The sequence below is a fragment of the Alosa sapidissima genome, chromosome 5 (genome assembly GCF_018492685.1).
Source record: "Alosa sapidissima isolate fAloSap1 chromosome 5, fAloSap1.pri, whole genome shotgun sequence".
Lineage (NCBI taxonomy): Eukaryota > Metazoa > Chordata > Actinopteri > Clupeiformes > Clupeidae > Alosa > Alosa sapidissima.
This window is the reverse complement of record NC_055961.1, coordinates 10,691,738-10,714,841: the sequence shown is the minus strand read 5'-3', so window position 1 is coordinate 10,714,841 and position 23,104 is coordinate 10,691,738.

The following is a 23,104-nucleotide window of genomic DNA, read 5'->3' as shown; positions in this document are numbered from 1 at the left end:
CAAGTCAATAGCTTCTTGCTTAACAACTTTGTTATTTTTTGGACCAATGGTTAAATAATCCTGAGCACTGAGATAAACATTTTTCAAGGAATATAAGGTACAATTAAGCAATATCATTATTAAAAGTACCCATCATCAAATATTAAATCATCATGGTAAAAAATAAAGTCATTACCAGTAGGAATTATGCATCACTGACATCATCTTAAACCGTCATCTAGTGCCCCTACTCATGCTAATTCATAATAATACATTGTATTGTTCTGAAAACTGGATTGTAAACTGTATTTATGACGTGAAGAACAGATAACAAATAACAATTATGAGCACTGTGGCAAACAATAAGAAACATATTGGTTCAATTAGCAATAGGCTATCATTAAATGGTATTCAAATGCTATTGTTCAAATGCTAATTGACAATTGTGAAAGCTGGCTTCCACAAAAAACTTAACATTTACATGGGAAAAGATAGATAAAACACACAAAACATCCTTTCCTTAACATCTATCACAATAGTCATCTTTGCATCTTTGGAGACATGGAGATAAAGGGCCGTATATCTTGCACCCTGGTGCATGGTGTAAAACTCGTTTTCCACCTGGCGCAAAGTTTATTTTCTTATTTTTCACGTTTATTTTTTAAACAATGTGCCCAGGGGTGTGGCAATTAACAACCTAGGGAGTGGCCTGGCGCATTGTCTAAAAATCGCTATTGTACACTACCTAAAACGCATTACGCCACTGACCAAGAGAAAGCTGGTCAGGGGCCGTATTCACAAAGAATTTTAAGGCTAAAAGTAGCTCCTAAGTGGCAAATTTAGGAGCAACTCCTAAAAATAATGGGCGTGTCACTCCTAACTTTAGGACTCCTAATTTTTTTCACTAAAAGTAATTTACGAAGCATTTTAGACCTAAAAGTAGTCGAGAGGACTCCTAACTCACTAAGACCTATTCACAAACAGCTTTTTGTGGCATTTCACGTTGCGATGTTTTGAAATGCGTAGCCTAACAGGAGCTTCCAATCGCGAGGGAACAATTTTGCATTCATAAAAGGGATGCAATAACGCCACCAACAACAACCAAAACTACTCATTGTGAACATGTAAATTAAATGTAACGTTTCATTGTGAATCAAATTAAAATGTTCTCCTCTTTGCAAACATAGGTATATGGTGACAGATTAATTTAATAATGTTGCAAAGATACTGCATCAATCCGTATGTTTCATTAGGCTACTAGGCTATTTGTTTTGCCTTACTCTTTATTCATTTAGGCTAGGCCTTTTTATTCAGTTATTCATCATCTTCCATCCTTCGCACTACTTGTGTAGCGCACGCATTCTCAGACCTGTCACCTGTCACTCATCATTGTAAGAGAGGTGTTTGGAATCATTCCCGCATTACAATCATCAGCCAATCAAGGTGGTCACTTCAGTGAAGCTCGTGCATGAGTAATGACGTCATCCATAGCAACGAAGACTCACTCTTAGTTTAGGAGTTGTCATTTTTCCTTACTAACGGCTCCCACACACAGCTGCGTGCATCGCGTTGCTAGAGACGCATCCCATTCACTTTAAATGGGCTCACGTGATCCGTTGCCGAACTTTCTCCCGCTGCTCGCGTTGAGGAGTTCAGCTGTTGCTGCACCGACAGACGACACCGGCCAATCAAGCCAATCTACGGACGGCACCAACCAATCACATTACGGTTTTACTTCAAGTCATTTGCATAGCTACCGTCGGGAACACCCACTGGAATGCGTTGACGGAACGCAGCTGTGTGTGGGAGCCGTAAGAGTAGGTCTGAAAGGCTTTGTGAATAACTTTTAAGAGAAAACCCCTAGCTAAAATCTTTTAGTGCGATTTAGGAGTACTCCTAGTGGTCAGATAAAAGGCTTTGTGAATACGGCCCCTGAAGTCAATGGCGAGTTGTTTATATGTTATTTTAAGAGCACATTGTCAACAGTCATATTGGCACAACGCACCATCATTCTATCCTCCATGAACGCGCACCAGCACACATCCATGCAAAACATTAGAAAAATTACAAGATTAGGCTACAATGGGAAACGTAATTAGAATAAAGATATTACGAAATACAGTACATCTCACAATGCATTTGCGGTAATTACGGTTAATACTGATGCATTTTTTGACATCGCCCTTTGCACCGTTAAAGGGAATGACAGATGTCATTCTCATTGGTTTAAATGATGTTACACCCCAAACACACCCATGACTGATTAAGAAACCTAGGAACACCTTGTTGCGCCATGCGCTCGAAATGGAATTGGAATGGACATCCTACTAAATTTGAATAAGCTTTTGACTAGTGACGATGAGCTTTAGGGCCCTATCATGACATTCTAAAGTGCATCGTCACTCGTCAAAAGTCTATTCAAATTTAGTAGGATGTCCAGTTCACATTGGGAGGGGTTTCGTTATCAGGTGTTCCTAGGTTTTTTAATCAGTCATATGGGTGTGTTTGGGGCGTAACACCATTTTAAACCAATGAGAATGACATCTGTCAATTGCCTTTAACGGCGCAACGCGCGATATGTCAAATAAATGCATGGGTATTTTGGCATTCAACGGCGCATTTGAAGGAGGCTGCTTGCGAGACCGTATGGAATAATAATTCTTAAACCATGCTTTACTAAAACCTAGCATAGCCTTCACGCATTTGCACTCGTATATTATTTGAACTCATTGGCAAAGTGAAACTAACTTCACCAAGGAGTCAGTCAACGACAAGACAGTTTTATGCAGGTACTTTCACTACTGACTGACAATGGGTTACCACCGAAAACATAGGCTGGAAAAAGCAACACTTACCCTAATATTGCTCAAATGACTGAATAAAACTAGCCTGGGTGTTCCCATGCTGCCTTGCGCGCGATTTGATTCACACTGCTAAGGCAGCCTGGAGACCATGGAGCAAATTTTCGCCTGAGATAGGGGACCAATCACAGAACAAGGGGGAAAGCAAGACGATGATGAGCTATGCACAGACGCATTTGATAGACATCCGTGGCACCCAATAAACGGATCTGGGCATTTTTTTAAAATACGAGAAAATTAACGTTTGGTTCCCAGACCACGTCTCATTGAGAAGTGGTGGCGCTAGCCAGGCTAGAATAACACAACATTTATCCTGCAGAGGAGTTGCTTATATCTCGTGACAGTGCGTCTTCAGCTGTGCTCCATACGTGTCTCTCGCCTCTCCCCTAATCACTTTTAACCGCCATTACCAATTTGCAAATGATGGTGAATAACTACTCATCATGAGATGTACAGTATTTCGTAATATCTTTATTCTAATTATGTTTCCCATTCTAATCGTGCAATTTGTAATGCTTTGCATGGACGTGCGCTGGTGTGCGTTCATGAATGATAGAAGGATGGTGCGTGCACCTGCCAATATGACTGTTGACATGCGCTCTTAAAATAGCATATGAACAACTCGCCATTGACTTCTGACCAGGTTTAGGTGGTGTACGATAGCGATTTTCAGACAACGCGCCAGGCCCCTCCCTAGGTTGTTAATTGCCACACCACTGGGCGCAATGCTTAAAAAATAAACGTGCAAAATACCAAATTAAACTTTCCGCGGGTGAAAAACGAGTATTACACCATGCGCTGGTGCCCAAAATACAGCCCTTAGACTGTCATGATAGGGCCCAAAATGTCAAGTGTTACTAGTGTCTATTAGAGTTAACAGGACTGTCCCACGCTTCAGTTAATAGCTGAGAGTCGGCTATAGTCCTCAAGAGCGACGCTTGCCTTAAATGGAAATACCTGTATGCTGAAGTTTTCCTGTGACACATACATTGCAAAACTGTAGATGTACAGCACAGCAATGTGTAATATGACAGCTGCAAAATGGCTGAAATGTACTTGTGTAATGTGGATCCAGACTATTTGGGAGTCGCCAAAGTATACTTTGTCTGGTTTTTTAGACTTTTCTTAGTGACACACTGCACTAGAACCACACACGCACACACACACACAAGCCCACAGGTGCACACTGGTACACTGTCCATGGTAAAAGTTTGAACATGCAAAGCAGTGTGTAATACTCTGTTAGCAGAAGTATACTTTCTAATGATTTGTTGTGCATCAGGCTGCATGTGCTCTGCAAGGCAGAGCCGGCTCTGCTGTAGGGTGGACATAAGCTCCCCCTGCTGGTACAAAGTGCCTCCTGCAGGTATTATGCTCAGACCTGTAGGCAGGGCCGCCGCAAGGGGGCGAAAAATTAGGATGATTCTAAGGGCCCAGCACTGACAGGGGGCCCCCAGAGAGCACCTATTTATTATCATCAAGTAGACCAGGCTAAATAATATAGTCAAAATTATAACTTTTTTTTTTAACTCTTGTAAGATGTTCAGATCTGTGGGACCCATTTTCAATGTTTGTTAAAAGAAAATATGTCATTTATTATTTTTTTTTTAAATTTCTTCAAAATATTTATTATTTCTTCATTATTTCTTTGTTGGCTTTGGCTAATTTTCTGTGAAGAACATAAAAAATAACTTATTTTCAATGACTGCACACGGTACACCCCCCCTACACATAACTATTACATATGTGACCCTGCGAGGCGAAACCAGTCGCTTTGCGCACAGTGCTATTTAGAGAAAATCCACGATAAACAAACGTATGGGTTAAAATGTCAACTCAAATTTCGAATTTCATGTTTTCGCATAATTTCGACAGTATACATTCTACACTTTCATATTGTGAATAAATTTCACGGAAAAACATGCATTTTGACTGTTAAACCCTGACTTAGGTGAAGATTCAACACATTAGCGTGACAATTAACTTAAAAAGGTGATTTTCTCCTCTTCTGGCGTATCGTGACAGAAGAACCATGGCAACTTTGGATGCGGATATCTTAGTGATACTTTTTGCAATACCCCCGATATACATATAGTTGGAAAGCTTAGTTTATGACCGTTCATGTGAGCACAATAATTGACCAATTTTACCAAAGCGACTGGTTTCACCTTGCTGGATGTGGTGTTCGGATCTACTGGAATAATTGTAGGTGCTATGTACCTTAACCGTGTCCTCCTCCTAACTGGGCCTGCTGTGTGTATGTGTGTGTGTGTGTGTGTGTGTATCTGTGACTGTAGGTGTCTGTGTGCACCTGCTATTCCCACACAGTTACAAAATTGTTACATTTTCAGGCACCTGCTCCTGTTCGTATTAAGTTCTAAGATTAAGTTCTAAAAATCTTGTTTTACCTTTAAAAGGTTAAATCCATATTCCAGGACAATCATTCACTTTGTGATACAAGCACCAAAATTGGCATTAACAATCACTAGAACCTACTTTTTGAGGAAAGCACATTAGCCACCTGAAAATCCAACATGGCGGCCATTTTTCAAGATGGCCGCCACAACAAAGAAAACATTATTGCTGTAGAACTTTAATGGATGGTCGTATTTACATGATCTAGGCATCAATTTGTATGTATTTTAATGGCTAGTTTCCAAGATGGTGGCCAGAAGACTTTCTGTTGGACCAGAGACTTTCTAATGAGGAGACACAGCACTCAAAAAATCCTCCATAGAAATGCATGGGGTTAGTTTGTAACGCCAATATGGCCGTTGTCTACACATATCCCACCCCTTCCTCGGCAAAACACTGACATATGAATACATTGAGCCAATCATGTGGTGTAGGGCTGTAACGATACACCAACCTCACGATTCGGTTTGTACAGAATTTTCACGATTTTTTTTTTTGACCCACGGTTCGATACGAATCTCGATTTTCCTTTTTTTTGGGGGGGGGGGGGGGGCTAGACATTTTAATAGCCTCCCTTAGAACACCAGAGGATTACAATATAATATATCTATTATTTTATATCCTGATATAAAAATATTTTTCAGCACACTTTATGCAGATTAGCCTATAGCCTAGGCCTGCTATTTTTTATTACAACTCTACCTCTTTAATTCAGCTGTCTGGTTGAAGCCTGGAAATATTGTAAACAAAGTAGCATAGTTGGCTAGCTTAGCCTATCATAGTCTACTGATTGGACTGTTCAGTTTTCCCATGTGTGTTTAAGTTTCAAGGTAATACTTGTTCTCCTTGGGACAGGCCCTTTTGGGAAACGTTGGTATTGAGATGATCAGTCAACTTCAATGCAAGAGTTTTAAACAAATATGTGCAGCATGCTAATGATGCTAAGCGGATTTAATAGTAATTTAGCTAGTCGTCTTTTATACGTCCTTGCTTTCACGATTGTGAATGTTTTAGATAACAGACAAACATGATATTGCTATCTATGTCTGTTACATTACATTACATTTAGCAGACACTTCTTGACCAAAGTGACTTACATATGTCAGCTATATTACAAGGGATTACATTGTCCCCGGAGAAACTTGGGGTTAAGTGCCTTGCTCAAGGGCACAGCGGTGGAAGCCGGGAATTGAACCGACAACTTTCAGGCTACTGCACGCTAGCCCAGCTCCTTAACCACTACACTACCACCACCCCCAGACAACACACAGACACTGCCACTACTTACCCAGACAACTTCTTCAGAATCATCAAAGGTGTCTGCCTCCCCACAGTAGTGACACAGGTTGCTTAGGTCATCTATGAATTTAAAAATGAAAGTTATTGTGTGCACATCACACTCCAGTGAAAAAAATAATGTCTGCAACACTGCTTTAGATTCCCATATTTAATGTACAAAGGCAATGTTTCGACCCTGCTGGGTCTTCTTATATATTTTTGTCATCTATGAATTTGCCATGCAATGGACATTTGAGATGCACATAAAAAGCACACATCAACACACACCTCAAGTTATAAAACGTAATAGGCCTACTGGAATGACAGAGTATGTATTCAGCCACTTCCTTTCTTATTTCGTCAATGTTATGTTTGTTGGCAGAAAACAGCATTGGGGTGTCATTCAGGATGTGTTCTGCAAACTGAAAATGTAACAAAATAAACCCAAATGCACACATCACCCACTTTATGATACTGAAATATGTGATATGTATTTGCTGTCACACACTTTTAAAGCGAATACTCCACAGAATGTGGTGTCACTCTGCAGTGGGTGAGGCATTGTGCCACACATGTCCAGCGTGACACAGCCACACCCATTTTTCTCATCAGGGCTCTGAAAAGAAGTCAGTGCAGTTCTTTAAAAATAAGTAGATAATACTATTCAACGAACAATACATTATGTGACTGCACAATACATTATGTGGTGCTGCTAAATACCTTGTTGTCTCCAAACACCTTTTTATTTTGAAGTCTGACTCTCCAAGGGAGTCCAGAATAATGTTTTTTTTTCCAGATGGATAGATAGCCTGGGCAACATATGAAATATAGACAATGTGAAGAATATGAATGGATAAACATTATGGGTTAGGGAAAAGTTAAAGGAAACTGTTCTCTTCCACAAATACTTACAACAAGAAACCAGTGATGGTAGTCATTTACTATTCCTAATATGATGTTGTACATGGTTGGATCCAGCTGACAAAAAATAAGAACAATCACACATTTGTAACAAAGACCTTGCTGAAAAGAATTGACCATTATTGGTAATTTAGTTAAACTTATTATCCAAAACAACTTGGATCAAGTAGGTGCCTTACAGTTGCAGCCCCTAGGAGTGAACTCAACACCCTGAGTGTTCTGGTTTGAATCCCAGATTCCTCTCCACTCCACCACCATCACCACCACAACCAACATTGCATGTAGCACACCTTCAGTCTTAGATTTCTTTTCCCGCCACATGGCTGTAATGGCAAACGTGTCCATATGGTAGGCAATCTTCATGGACCTCTTATTGTGATGCCTCACCATTAGTCTGAGACATGCATTTATGGCCTACATCAATATTAAGCATGGTCATAACATGAAAAAACAGGAATACATTTAGCAGGTAAAAGCATTATGAGAATCAAAGATATGCGCACCTCACTCTCCAACTTCTTCCCGGGCCCACGCTGTTGTATGTCCTTATAAAGTATTTTATATGGACCAACCTTTGATAATAGCACCTGGCTGTCATTGCCACTGCATGCATTTTTGATACCTATAACACATAGTAGCACACTTCACAAATATAACAGAATTTAAATGATTTTTCTTCTTTTTGCATACATTATAGACATGTCGTACTCACGGCTGCAGTCCTCCTGCTCTGGCTCCAGCTCAGGGGATCTGGTTTCAGCAGTGGGGCTGGGGGACAGGTGTGACAGATGTGATGATGTTTTTGGAAGGGAAAGGTCCACTGGTGACAGGGGAGTGAATGGAACAGGTTCTGGTTGATGTTGTGGTTTGGTTGTGAGGTTTATTGGTGAATCACAGTGGTGTGGTGGTGCAGCTGAAAGGTCAAGAGGAGTCGTTGGAGGTGATGGTGATTGTGAATCTTCTGGTGAAATGATTTGGGTGTGTGGAGGGGATTGCTCTGAGCTGCTGAGACGTGTTTTCTTGTTTGGTGGTGCATCGGTAGGTTGTGTACGGATTCTGTAAAGAATGCGGGGTTGTGGTTCGATGAATGGTTTTAGATGGTCGGTGTTGATTTTTGGAAATACTTTCCCCACCTCATCAACCAGGTCTGCACTTTTATTGACAATGCTGGTAATTGTATAAGGTCCAAGCCAGGTGCGCTCCAGCTTCCCCCTTTTCCTCTGCTGTGTCCTGATATTTTTTCTCAGGACCTTTTGCCCCACCAACAGAATGGATGGATTCAGGACCTTGTGCCTCTCTGTCCTGATTTTTTTTTAACATTGGCTTTGACAATGCTGTCCATCTTTTCTTTTAGAGCAATAGCGCTGGACACAGTTTCCTCTGTCATGATGTCCTCCACTGAGCTGTCAACCTTTGAAATAAAAAAAAAATCTTACAGATGTAGGATGGATTTGTAATGTTTACATTAATTTCAATTTTCTGTCAAATACACATTATGGCACCTCATAATTTTCACTTGATTCACATGGGTAGCGTGCCTCCATACCAAACATTAAAAAAATGGACTGAATCTAGTGGTGAGGTGTATCTTGGTCCTCAAGCCAAACATTACAGCATCCAGATACTCGTCCCACTCTTGAGGCTTGTCTTCAACGAGTTTACACAGTGCTTTGGAGGCACAACATACCATTATTAATTGTCATCAGTAATTCATTCAAAACACACAAATATTTATAGCCTATTCATTTTGTAAATGTAGCTTCACCTTTGAATTGTCCCATTTAATCTTTCCACTAGACCATTGGTCTGTGGATGATACGGAGCACAGAGACTTCTCTCCACATTGAGGAACTTGCATCAATTTTTGTTGATCTGTTTTGAAAACATTTGTAGAATAATACAATAGTAAGCCATAAATATGTTTCACAGAACAAGCAAAACTACTAATATCATTCACAAATTCTCTCCCTTGGTCTGTCAGTATCCGTTGTGGTGCCCCAAAGAAAAAAAAGTAAAAAAAGTTTATAATGCACTGAGATACAACCTCAGCGCTTTTATTCGGAATAGCATAAGCCTCCGACCACTTGGTGTAATAATCCACTAGGACACACATGTACTCTTTTCCTTTTGTTTGTTGGAGACAGCTTGCCGACCAAATCCATCCCAATAAGCTCCAAGGGATGGTCCACCTTGAAATCACAACAAATATAGTGTCATTCTTTACAAATAATAATAAATAATGTATTGGCACTTAGCACACTGTGAAACCTGATGTTTGAAAAGCAGACATGTGAAATGCTGTCCAGGAAGTGTTCAAATAGCCTATCTGAAAACGCTTAAAGCTGAAGCTAAAATTAAATAATTTCACAGCTTACCCATCTGTCGATGTCAACACCCATTCCAGGCCAGTAAAACCTGGCTGAAATGGCATATTTTGTTTTCTGAGTCCCAAAGTGACCTTCACGGGGACTGTCGAGGAAGTCAATAAAAATCTGGTTGGCCTCTTCTGGCCCAACAGGAACTTTTCTCTTGACTTCCACATTATTTTTTATACTGACATGAAGAAGTTTTCCATCAACTGAAATAATTTGTTGTAATTGTAAGTTAAAAAACATGATTGTGTAACAAGTTTTAAGTAGCTTTGTAACGTGTTTGTTTTGCAGTCATGGCGTTTTCACAACCTAGAGCCTAGTGGAACACAATCTATTGGCCTATCCTAGGAGTAAGGTCAATACACTACTGCGTTATAGTGGCTTACCATCCAATTGGAATTTGGCTGAATGCCTGCGAATGATGTATTTTTGCTCTTTAGTTATCCCTGCAGGGTAGATACTAGATGCCTTATAATTTACGATTTCCGTATATATGTTCGGATCCATCGTTAACGCACCAGCAAGAACATACATTCACGTGACAGATCATTGTCACCTTCACAATTTATCAACTTTTCGCGCACCAGCCCCTATGGGCCGATAAAAAAAAAACATTTAAAAAAGTTCCATTCATGAGTCAATATTAGTTTCCAGTTCCACACATTGAATTTTATGTATACAAAGAAGCGCTTTTAAGAAGACAGAATGCCCTATCTCACTTGGAAAACGTGTTTCCCTGTGGTATCCATCCACCACTGTCACATGATTGACAGCTCGTTTCCATTATAGTTCTTGAATTTATTTTTTCTTTGTAAAATATAAGTTAAATGTAGAGTGGACTATACTACATTAGCCTACAACACCCCCTCCATCAGTTTCGGCTTTAATGCGTAATAATTCAGCATTCGCTTGCTTAATCCAATCATTCATTCACAGAACACCAGCAAAATGTTGTCTTTCTTCAAAATAAATAGCCATGGGCGCATCACAAGCCCGGACATCTTGTTATTTTTAGCATAGGTCTACCTAAGAACACAACATATCAGTAAACACAATCAATTTATTTTTTATTTATTTATTGACTCAAAACAATCAGCACAACAACAAAAGTCGAAGAGCTTGGGTGTGTATGCTACTCAAAAGTCTACATGGCAAATCGGCTAATACCACCGTATTAAAATAAAGTGACAAAAACATTTTGTTATGCACAAGTTATAACAATGACAGGAGATAAATGACTGGCACCATTACGCTATTGCATGCATGCCAACACATAACGCTATTCATTTTGTCCTATTTCGCTTTCCGTAGACCCAGTTGCGCTTGGTTAGCTCGGGACGAGGCGTCAATTGCCATGGTTTAGCAAAGGCGGAACAGGAATTCGGTGGGGAACCAAATCGAGTGCTTCACAAGGGGGCAGGCGAATTCCCGGAAGTAGAAGAATCAATGGAGGCTGGAGGGACCACTTCTCTGCTAACCCCATAGAAGCCCATTCATTTTAGGATTTTTTTGAAATGCCATAACTTCATATAGCATATATCCTGTGCCGACATTGTAGCTTCTGTATTATCTACATAAACAATAGAAGGCAAAACAGGCTCAGCTACCTCGTATGTAACGTTGAGGTTCCCGTAAGAAGTATAGTTAGCGAGTCCGGTTGTAGGGAAGCTAACGCACCGTAGGGAGATAACCGTATTGTTTGGATAAGAAGCTCAGTCCAGCCAACACGGAAACTCATGAACTTATGCTATGTAGCCTACAATACCATTTTATGTTAAGGTAAAGCATTGGATAGAGGCAAGGAAACCTAATGAAAAAGGGCACTAACGATAATCATTTCAGAGGTTTTCGATGGATTGACCGTAGGTCAGAATAGTGTTAAGAAGATTAGCTTCTAGTGCTAGGTAGCAGTGCTAGGCTATAACTTTTTTTGTTTGTTTTACCATGACTGTTTTTATAGATGATCATGTGTGGTAGTTTCAACATTAAAACGACTTGGTATCACTTGTGAGGATGATATTAATAATAATACTTAAATAAATGTTTAACTTTGATGACTTTGAAGGCAAAGGAAGTGTGAGAAGAATTTCTGTGTAGCCTATCTATCATATGATTTAGTTTGATGGCTAACGTCACGAAGTTAAGTGCGAGTCTGCGCAGTACTGGGGGGACCAACTGAAAAATCGTTCAATTTGACTCAGTGCCCTCCCATTGAAAACGACAAAGTCTGTTCGTCCATTTCTTTTACTGTCTATGAGTCAGACAGAATTTCTAACCAGTATGCATTGCGTCCATCCCAGTACGCATTGTGTTCAACCCAGCATGCATCACATCAAGTCAGATCTGCCTCAAGTCGAACACGCCTATTGACTTAAATCCCTCTCGACTTCCCTGTGCGTTGTTTTAAAATTCTCATAACTCCAGAGACTTCGAACGTATCAAGAAGCTGTTGCCCTGTCTCATTCTTCTTTCCTGATTTTCAGGTTGGTAAAGTGTTACACAACACGGAAGTGTCCGCGGCTGGCAAGGAGTTCCCGGCTCGACGCCGATGTCGATGCTGCCGTCATCCGAGGATCTCCTCCATAGAGAGCGCGAACTCTCTGACGACCTTGGAACACGACCACAGCGGCCGGGTTTACACCGCCAGCTACGGAAGAACTTCCAGAGCGTCAGCTGCCGGTCGAGAGTGTGATGGAGTCATAGCTGCTAGTTCGGGAGCTTGCGGTGCTCCAGCTAGTGACCAAGAGGGTAACGTCGACCTGTAGAGCCTTGGGAGCTATCGTTTTGTGGACTGTTTGAAGTTTGAAGTGCGCACGTTCGACACAAGTCTGCGCAATGTTTTTCATGTTTTGTGTGTGAGTTCCTGTGTGTCCCGAGCCTGCTGGGAGGGTCGGGGTCTCCATTTCCCGCCACAGTGGAGCATCGTTGTGCTCGAGAGACAGCCGACAAATGTTCTACAAGAGGGCAGCGCGAGGAGGGACCTCGACGTGGACTGCTGACCGCCAACTTCATATAGCTGGACTTGCCTCGCGTTTTTGTCTGTTTTTGTGGCAAAGCATGTTTATAATCCGGTATTGAGATCCTAGCAAATTCCTGCATGGCAAATTCAAGGCTCACATTGCATCCCAATTTGTTCAACAAAGAAACACCTCTTTTGCCTTTACTTTGTTTATGGCAATGCAGTAAAAAGTTGAGAATCATTATGAGTGCATACACCATAGGCACGCAGGCTAACACGCAACCTTGGGTCAAGTCAGGTCAGATCAGTTCGTGTCACAGATATGGAACGCATATCTGTGACACGAACATCATCACTAGTGAATATCATCACTAAATAAAAAATGGCATTTATTTCCGTAAATCACACACCACATATTTCTGTAAATTGGTCAGCCCCAGAGTATCCCTCCAACATATCAATTATATTGCCCGATTCAGGACAGTCTGCCCTACACACACATGAAATGCATGTAGAGCTATGAGCTTGCTGTGGTGAGATACATGTCGAAATATAATATAAATATAATTTTTATAATATGCTTTTTATATTTTAATTCTTTAAAAATCAAAATAAAATCAATGCTTGTACTAATACATGACTAATGCCTGCAACAACAGTGGCGCTCAGGGAGCAGTGAGGGGTTAGGTGCCTTGCTCAAGGGCACTTCAGCCGCTTCCTACTGGTCACGGTTCGAACCGGCAACCCCCCGGTTACAAGTCAGAAGCGCTAACCAGTAGGCCACGGCTGCCCCAGAAGATTGTTTGGGAAGATGTAAATGCATAAATGTTCTTTGCATAAACCTGACAGCCTGGAAGGCCTAAGTCCTTGCAACCATGAAGAGGCTGATACTAGAGTCTTTCTGCATGCCCTTCATAGTTGCGTGTAACCTGCGTTCGAACCCGCGGATTGGGAGTCGAGCGTGCTGACAATTGAGCTAAAAGCCCAGGCTACAAGCTCACATGCCAGCAGCACTCTTGAGGAGTCGGGGAGTGAGGTTTACCAACGTTCCACACACACAGCTAAGCTAGCTGGAATTCGTTACATGCGCAACAGAAGAAATCTGTGTTGATTAAGGCCTGTGACACGGAAGCAGAGGTCCTATGATGCCATTCCACCAACAAGGGTATCTCTTGCTAAGCATGTGAAATGTGCAACCTATCAAGCTGCCTGTATATGGGGTCAGGCAAGTATCAAATGAATATGGAGAGTCCTGCCAACTGGGGTTGGAGGAAAGAAGGTGACATTTGGCAAGTAGTGTGGATGACACTCCCACCAATTGCTGAGAGCTGTCAACAATTGACTAAATGTGTCAAGATTGAATGTCTGGGAAGATGTAAATGCTACCGCTTTAATCTTGAGTGTACTCCGTTGTGTGCCTGCAAATTCAACGATTAAATTAATTTGTAATGCAGAAATTCTGATATGGCTAGCTACAGAGCAGAGGCGTCACTAGACGTTACTGGGGCCCTGTCTCTCTTTCCCACACATTTCCTGTTAGTCTTTGTTGTTCTATTGAGGTAATATATATATATATATATATTTAAGCAATATAGCACGAGTGAGAGTGGGGTTGGTCATGGATATTCCCGCGGGTGTTGTTCGGCCGTAGCCACGAGGCCAGAGGCCGAGTGGCGCAGGCAACAACAGCCGTGGGAATATCCATGACCAATCCCATGATCACGAGTGCTATATTGCTTTTATACAACAATTCTACCACAAACTAAATAATCTGAAAACACCCCATTATTGTTTAAAAATTTTAATTTCGACATCGTTCTTACGCATCAAAAAATTGTTCCCTTTTCAATAGACAGCGTCTTGGTTGCTAGGTAACCAACATTCCAGACCCCTCGTTACGGGTCTTCGTGGTTTACGTGTCTTCTTGAAAGAAATGTTGAAATCACATTCATATCTAGGTTTGCTGCATGCATGTTACAAGGACACTGGGCCATGTCATGTAAGGGACATGGTACTGCAAAAAAACGGAAACATAGTCTACATTGCAGAACCACTCAACTTTATTAATGTATAGTGAATAAATGTTACACTACTGTGCACAGCCTGACGTGACGATGCTAGCACGTTAGCAGCGGTTAGCTAATTATGCTAACGTTAGTTATCTACAAGTCTCCTCCAAGTGACAATCATATTATATACAATGCTGGCAATGCTGAGAACAATTAGCATCCTCGTTTATCTTACATACATTGAGTTGACTGTGTGGCTTAATCCACAGATGTGGTGAGGCACTGTTTCGTTATGGTTTGCTAAGGAGTAACCCATTGCTTGAAATAGTGGAGAGAGCTGGGTGTCAAATCTTCGCATTGTATCGCGGAGTGATTTATTATTAGCTGTGCTGAGTCTGAGTTGAAATGTCCAGGGATATTCCAACTCATGGAACGTCTCTCGGCCAATCAGAAACAAATAAATAGTTCCATAGAACCCAATTGTTGTATAATATATATGTTGTATATATATATATATATTGTTTATTAACAAAAAACAATTAAATTATGCTAAAAGTAGTACTAAAATGTGCTATTTTTCCCATTAATTGCGTCTATCAATATCACTCAATTTAACATTCTTTGACATTTTATCGTAGAATTAGAAAGTCCAGACCCTTTTACCTATATTTAGATATCAAGATCATCAAAATGTGATTATCCAATCCCAATCCAAGTCAAAAACCAAGTGTAATGGCTTTCAATGGTGGCCATCTTGGAAAATGGCTGTCATATTGTTTTTTTGGCGTGGCTAATGTGCTTTTTGGATAAAGTGGGTCCCAAATAATATTTGTGCCAAGTTTGATGCTTGTATCACAAAATGAACGATTGTTTCACTAATCTGCCGCACTACTTGTTTATAATTGAATTTCCCAAAAAATTAAAATCATTCATATGATTATAAATGTGATCTCACAGGGGTAAATGGCAAATATGAACCATAAATGATGTCTATATCATTGGTAATTGAGCTAAAGTAAACATCTGATAAGTATTTTTACAGTCCCGGGAACATTGGCTGAGTAACAAAAAACACCTTACAAGGGCTAAAAAGTATTCTCTCCAAAAGAACAGTATTCTCAAAGAATCAACCTTTTTCTCCTACAAAAGCGTGGTCTTTGATGTGCTGCTCTCACATGGGAATTGGGGCACCAAAACCAGGCCTTTATCAGAGAATAAGGTAGGTCATTCCCTCCTGTCTCCAGCTGCTAGAGTGAGACTGTGAGAGTGTTCTGCTGTTACGCTGCAAGCAGGTGGACTGGAGTAAGTGAAGTTGGACATGTTTTGGTTCGAAGTCAAAGGTTCATGTGTGAGCAGTAAATGGACACCATGTTGAGTCTGTTGCATAGTTCACAATGCCTTTGTTTATGATTACAAAGTATGATTACAAAGTACACACAAAGACAGGATTATATGTGTGTATATTTAAAAAAAGAAAAAGTAAAAAAAAAAAAATAATAAAACAATGCTGGACCTGTAGCACACAAAATGTGATCATACAATGGGTAATTCACCTTACAATCCAAAATGCTAAGACTAAAACAGGCCTGGTTCGGTCCTATCCAGCACTGTGTTTGATCAGTAGGCTGGACAGCAAGCACAGACTCTGACCCAGTGACCTAGATTCATAATCATATGCACTATAGAAATGCAAATCACTCATCAGAACCAATGCAAATTCACAGGTCATGAGGACTGGTCTCCTCTTAGCCACCAGATGGCGATGTTGCTCTATCTTTATTAGAAAACAAAATTATTCTAAAACACAGATATCACCAGGCTGCATGCATTACTGTCACACTTAAACAGTCAAATATGAGAGAGAGAGAGAGAGAGAGAGCTTCACCGTACCATCGATCATGTTTATACGCTCCACACCTTAATTAATAAACATGTTCACCAAACAAAAAATGGCAAAATATTTGCTTGTTTCATTGATTTTAAAAAGGCGTTTGATTCTATTTGGCACGAAGGGCTCTATTTTAGACTACTAAATTGTGGGATAGGGGGTAAAGTATATTACCTAATTAAATCCATGTATTTAAATAACAGATGTGCTGTTAAAATAAAAACTTCACCCAAGGAAGAGGTGTCCGTCAGGGCTGTAATTTAAGTCCGACGTTATTTAATATATATATATATATATATATATATATATATATATATAAACGAACTTGCTATCCAGTTAAAGCAATGTCCCGATCCTGGCCTCTCCCTCCTAGATAGAGAGGTGAAGTCTCTATTTTTTGCTGATGACTTGGTTCTACTGTCTGCTACTGAAAAAGGTCTACAACTACAGTTAGACATAGTAGAAAAGTACTGTAAGACCTGGGCCCTAGAGATAAACCTAGACAAAACAAATGTAATGATTTTCCAAAAACGCCCCAAATGCCAAGAAAACAAACCTACCTAGGTATAACAATGACAGCATCGGGGAGTTTTAACATGGCAGTGAATGCACTAAAGGAAAAAAGCCCTAAATGCAATTAAAAGAAAATGTTATAATCTCCAAATTCCAATTAAAATCTGGCTTAAAATATTTGATAGTGTCATTGCGCTGTATGGTAGTGAAGTATGGGGTCCACTCAGTCATCATAGCTATACTCACTGGGACAAACACACAATAGAATCTCTACATGCTGAGTTCTGCAGAAACATTCTACAAGTACAGAGAAAAACACCAACTAGAGCATAATTAGGTAGATACTCACTAATCATTAACATCAACAAAAGAGCACTCAATTTTCTGAATCACCTTAAATCCAGCCCACAAGACACCCTTCATTCTAAAGCCCTCCAAACCCAAGAGCTGAACCCAGAAAAAAGTCCCCTACATCAGTTGTTGCAGAGACTAACTGCCTTGCCACACACCCACTCTGATCAGTCTCACAACAACACTGTTTTCCAAAAACCAATTAGACTAAACCAAATTATGAAACAATGTAAAGAAGCCTATTTGGAATATTGAAAAGAAGAAACTAAAAATCAAAGTAGATTACAATGCTATCTGGCCCTAAACCGAGAATATAAATTAGCAGAATATCTTAATACTGTCAGAGATAGAAAACAGAGACTGGCCCTAACCAAGTACAGGCTAAGTGACCACAAATTGGAAATCGAAAAAGGCAACCAAAAGAACACAGAACATGTGGTTACTACATGACAGGTGAGGTCGAGACAGAGATGCACTTCCTCCTACAATGTACATTCTTCAATCAAACAAGAAACATTTTCTTCAACAAATTTAACTCAGAAATTCCTAATTTTAATGAACTTAATGACATACAAAAAAATTAAAGATACTATTAAGAGAAGGAGATAAAGCATATCTTGCTGCCCAGTATGTATCAACATGCCACAATCTGAGGGACAATGAGTGACCTATATCAACAAATAAACACACACACAGACACACACACACACACTGCATCATACACTGCATTTTATTTGACTTTTACCTATTTATTTTATTCTTATGAAAATCTACTGACATGTATGTGTTCAGATTTATTGTATAACTGCTTTGGCAATATAAGTGAGCTTGTCATGCCAATAAAGCATTCTTGAATTGAATTGAATTGAATTGAGAGTGTAATTCCAGGTATATCTATGTGTGTCAATGTGTGTGTTCAAAAAGAAACAATGCATGTAACTGGTTCTTGTTGTGAAAGTGTGTGGCATGTTGTTTGTGTGTGTGTGTGTGGAATGTTCTTTGTGCTTGTGTGTATGAGTGTGTGGCATGTTCTTTGTGTGTGTGTGTGTGTGTGTCTGTCATGCTCTTTGTGTGTGTGTGTGTGTGTGTGTGTGTGTGTGTGTGTCTGTCATGTTCTTTGTGTGTGTCCATAGAGGAGGTGAGAGGGTTGATGGATCAGGGGAGGTGATCAGATGAGAGCGATGCAGAAAGAGGGAGTTTGATGCATTTAATTAGTTTCATCACGGCTGCTTGCTGCTTGGCCTACTGCTGAGCTAGGGAGGCATCTCAGTTTGTGTGTGTGTGGGGGGGGGGGGGTGTATGTGTGTGTGTGGGGGCGGGTGTGTCTGTACCACACACAGAACCACTTCAAACACTCTTGGTTATACTTCTATTTCTACTAATATCTTCTATCTCCCCCTCCACCCCTCTCTCCTCTTCTCTTCTCTTTTTGTATCCCTCTGTCTCTACCTCCCTCCCTCTTCTCTCCATTCCTCTCCCTTCACCTCCGATTCTGCCTACTCAGTTTGCCCTGCAGATGGGTTCAGTTCTGACCACACCACCACAGAAATGCTTGTGAGTGTGTGTGTGTGTGTGTGCCTGTGAGTGTGCGCATGTGTGTGTGTGTGTGTGTGTGCGTGTTCGTGTGCGTGTGTGTGTGGGCGTGTGTGTGTGTGTGGGGGGGGGGGCATGCTTGTGTGTGTGTGGGCATGTGTGTGTGCGGTATGTGTGTTTGTATATGTGTGTGCATCCTTACGTATAGGTGTGTGTGTGTGTAAGAGAGAGAGAGAGTGCATGCTTGCATCTGTGTGTGTGTGTGAGAGAGTGCATGCTTAAATGTGTGTGTGTGTGTGTGTGCGTGTGTGTAAGTGCATGCTTGTGTACAAGTGTGTGTGTGTGTGTGTGTGTGTGTGTGTGTGTGTGTGGGTGGGTGGGTGTGTCTTTAAGCTATACGTTGCATCACTGCCCCCTCCATCTTGTCTGAATAGAGGAGATAGTGCTAACTCAGAACTCTTAGTTCTCCACCTTGGGCTCTTTCACTGGTTCAGACTAATCCTCCCCGACCTTCAAAGCACTCGCAAAGCGCTCTTCCTCTCATCGCAAAGCGCTCACACATCCTCCTCTCCTCTGCAGAAACTTTCCAATGGAAGCTGCAGCTCCCAGGTGGCTTGAGAGGACACAGAGGAGAGAGTAGGTGTGTGTGTGTGGGGGTTAGGGAGGACCCGGGCTAGAATGTAGTAAGGAACTAAGCTAGCATGAAGTAAGGAGGTTCGTAGGTTCAATTCCCGGCCTCACAATTGCTCTTGTTAAATCGCTTTGTATAAAAGTGCGGGCTAAATAATAATTATGTTCTGTCCCAGTCTGGAGTCCACTAACATCACATCAGTTAGTTAACATCACTAATAATATAGACTATTTCAGCTGCATCAAGCTGGCAGGAAATACATTTTCTTAATGCTGCTGGATTAAGTTCAGAGGTAGTGTAGGTTTGTGTTTGTTATTGTCTAAAGAACATGTTCAGAGGAAACACTGTAAAACAAAAAAAACACGAGTGAAGAGCTTTCCCTCCATCAGTCCCTCCCTCCAACTCCATGTGTTAACACTCTCCCTCCAACTCAATGAGTTAACACTCTCTCTCCATCTTGGCTTCTGTTTAACTTAAAGGGACAGCAGGCAACGTTTTCGTGTTAATTACTCATTTTCGTAAGTCGGTATATGATTAAATGACTCATTACAGGGCGAATGAAGACTCTCTCGCCCGCCCCTACTGCTTGTAGGAAGAATAGCGATTGAAGAATAGCGATTGTTGCAAACGTGTGTATAATGGCAGAGCCGGCGAAGAAGCAGCGAAAACCCTTGACTGAAGATGCAAAGAAAAGGAAAAGAGCTTCAGATCGAGCGAGGGGAAGTTTCGTAGAGAAAAAGCATCAGGCTTGCCTGGTGTCCCTGTCCATGTTAACACTGGTCGTTTCTCAAAGTCAAGGATGGGTCCTTCAAAGCTGCTCTTTCAAGGACGTTACGTCATCGAATCTCGCCAAGCACTGTTCCAATGTCAAATTGTGCTTTACAATTGTATCAAGTACTGAGTCTTTCGTTCTGAGATTTTCGAGGATGCATGCGTGTATCCTCTGCGTGCTTGGAACACCCACAATCCTGTGCGCACACATGATTTTTAATAATGCACCTGTAGCTTCCTGCACACTCGCTAGTCTGATCCATTGTGTTTTTTCCACATGCTAGGAAGAAGCCTGGCCTCGTCTGTGAAGGATTCGACTCGGCAGGACTCGTTCTACCAAGCATGAATCCTTGACTTAGAGAAACGCCCACTCTCTTTCCAACATGGCTTCTGTTTAACTGAGTGTGTTAACACTCTCACTCTCCAACACTGCAGTAGTTAAACTCACGTAAGGGATAATGTATAGAACGCCGGTCATTATGTAAGAGATAATGCCCGACGAGGTGTCCATTATCAGAAATAAATGGACGACGCGGAGGCTTGAACCGTCCAACTTCGCTTCCGCGAAGTTACTTAGCAACGGTCTGTTATTGAGAATTAGCAGACCACCGAACGTTGGTAAGGCCCATTCAAGTGAATGGAGCATTCTGCAGCAGTCTGAAGAGTAATAAGTAATAAGTAAGGGATAATGCCCGACGAGGTGTCCATTATCAGAAATAAATAGACGACGTGGAGACTTGAACCGTCCAATCACTTTTAAACGACACCCTTTTCAACCTAGACCATGGTATAATGTGTGTTAACACTGTCACTCTTCGACATTGCTTTAATTTCCCTCTACCAGTATTCCAATACTGCTTTAGTTTAACCAAAGTCCTTTTAGGCAAGTCCCCCCATTCGACAGCCATCTTGGTAACACATTTTGGGCAGTAATCAAGTTTTACTATCCAAGTGAATGGGGATGTCAGGGCCTGTCAGGCTCCATGTTGGGGAATCCTGCTATTGACAGGAAACCGAAACGCCTGTGTGTGTGTGTGTGTGTGTGTGTCTGTGTGTGTGTGTGTGTGTCTGTGTGTGTGTGTGTGTGTGTGTCTGTGTGTGTGTGTGTGTGTGTGTGTGTGTGTGTGCGTTTAGTATCTGCCAGACTAGCGATAAACCACAGTGGATATGCAAGCACGCACATCATGTGAAAAACAGTTTGAGTTTCAGGTAGTTGATATAGAGATCACTCTCTCTCCATCTCTCCCCATCTCACTCTCTCTCTCTCTCTCTCCCTCCTTCTCTCTACTGAGGTCCTGGGGGAGAGATCATTTATAAAGCAGTGCAGTGAAGATCACTGGACTTCTACTTCATTACTAGAGCTTGTGCATGCTTCAATTAGACTCACTGTCTCCACGAGTGTCAGCAGTTGTAACTGCTGGTGATGGCCAATGGATGGTGCTGTGGAGCAGGGCGGCAAGGCAACAGAGGGAGCAACAGAATGGCAAATGCACACACAGACACACACACACACACACACACACACACACACTAATGTACCTCTTGATGGTAGATCTGCTGTTGCTGATGTGTGTGAGTGTTGTGCCTTTTTCCCGTTCTTTGTGTGAACGCAGGTCTCCCTAATTGGCAATCATGACGTCATGCTGGAGTTCCAATCAGATCCGTCAGTCAACGCATAAAAGCGACCTGGACCTGTGCGTCTGGGTGTGGTTGTGTGCGCTATGCTGAAGTGCTTGCCAGTGTGAGAGGCTGCGCCGTAAATCAGAGACATCATGTGACAGCAGCGCCAGTTTTAAAATTGGACTATAGCCTCTTTCTTGTTTTCTCTTTTTGTATATAGTTATCAATAAATCTTTTTGAAGAGCATTTTTGTCTTGTCCGCAAGTGAAATTCCACTACAGTATGTGTGTGTGTCTGCTGCAGCGTGTGTGTGTGTGTGTGTGTGTGCTGCAGCGTGTGTGTGTGTGTGCTGTAGTGTGTGTGTGTGTGTGTGTGTCTGCTGCAATGTATGTGTGTGTGTTTGCTGTAGCATATGTGTGTGTACTGCAACATGTGTGTGTTTGTGTGTGTGCCGCAGCGTTTGTGTGTGTGTTTGAGCTCAGATAATAAGCAGTTCTGCAGCGGTATCAGGGGAGGGATTTGATGGTGGCCCCTCGCTTTGGCCGTGATGTCATTTGAAAAATCACACGCTTGTCATTACTTTATTTTTTATGATTAATGAAACTGACATCTGTATTTTGTGGTTGTTGTTGTTGTTGTCTGTTGTTGTGCACCATGTGATGATACCACATGATGTTATAACAGATATATTTTACATACACAATGTAATGATGTTCTAACAAATGTTCTGTACTCAACACCTTATCAACTCCCATTATGGTATTACAGAAAATGTGCTTCCAAGTTGTGTACACACTATGTGATGTTGTTTTGAGAGAGTGTAAAATCAGCTGTTGCATGCATGTTCATACCTCTGAGTTACACTGTACTCACCTGTGTAGTTGTACCAACCACAGACCAAAACAACACCTGAAGCAGTGTGAGCATACTGCTATACTGCATAAAAATAGTTTAGAAGACTGGTCTAATTGTTTTGAAGGTACTCACCACTATCACATCTGGT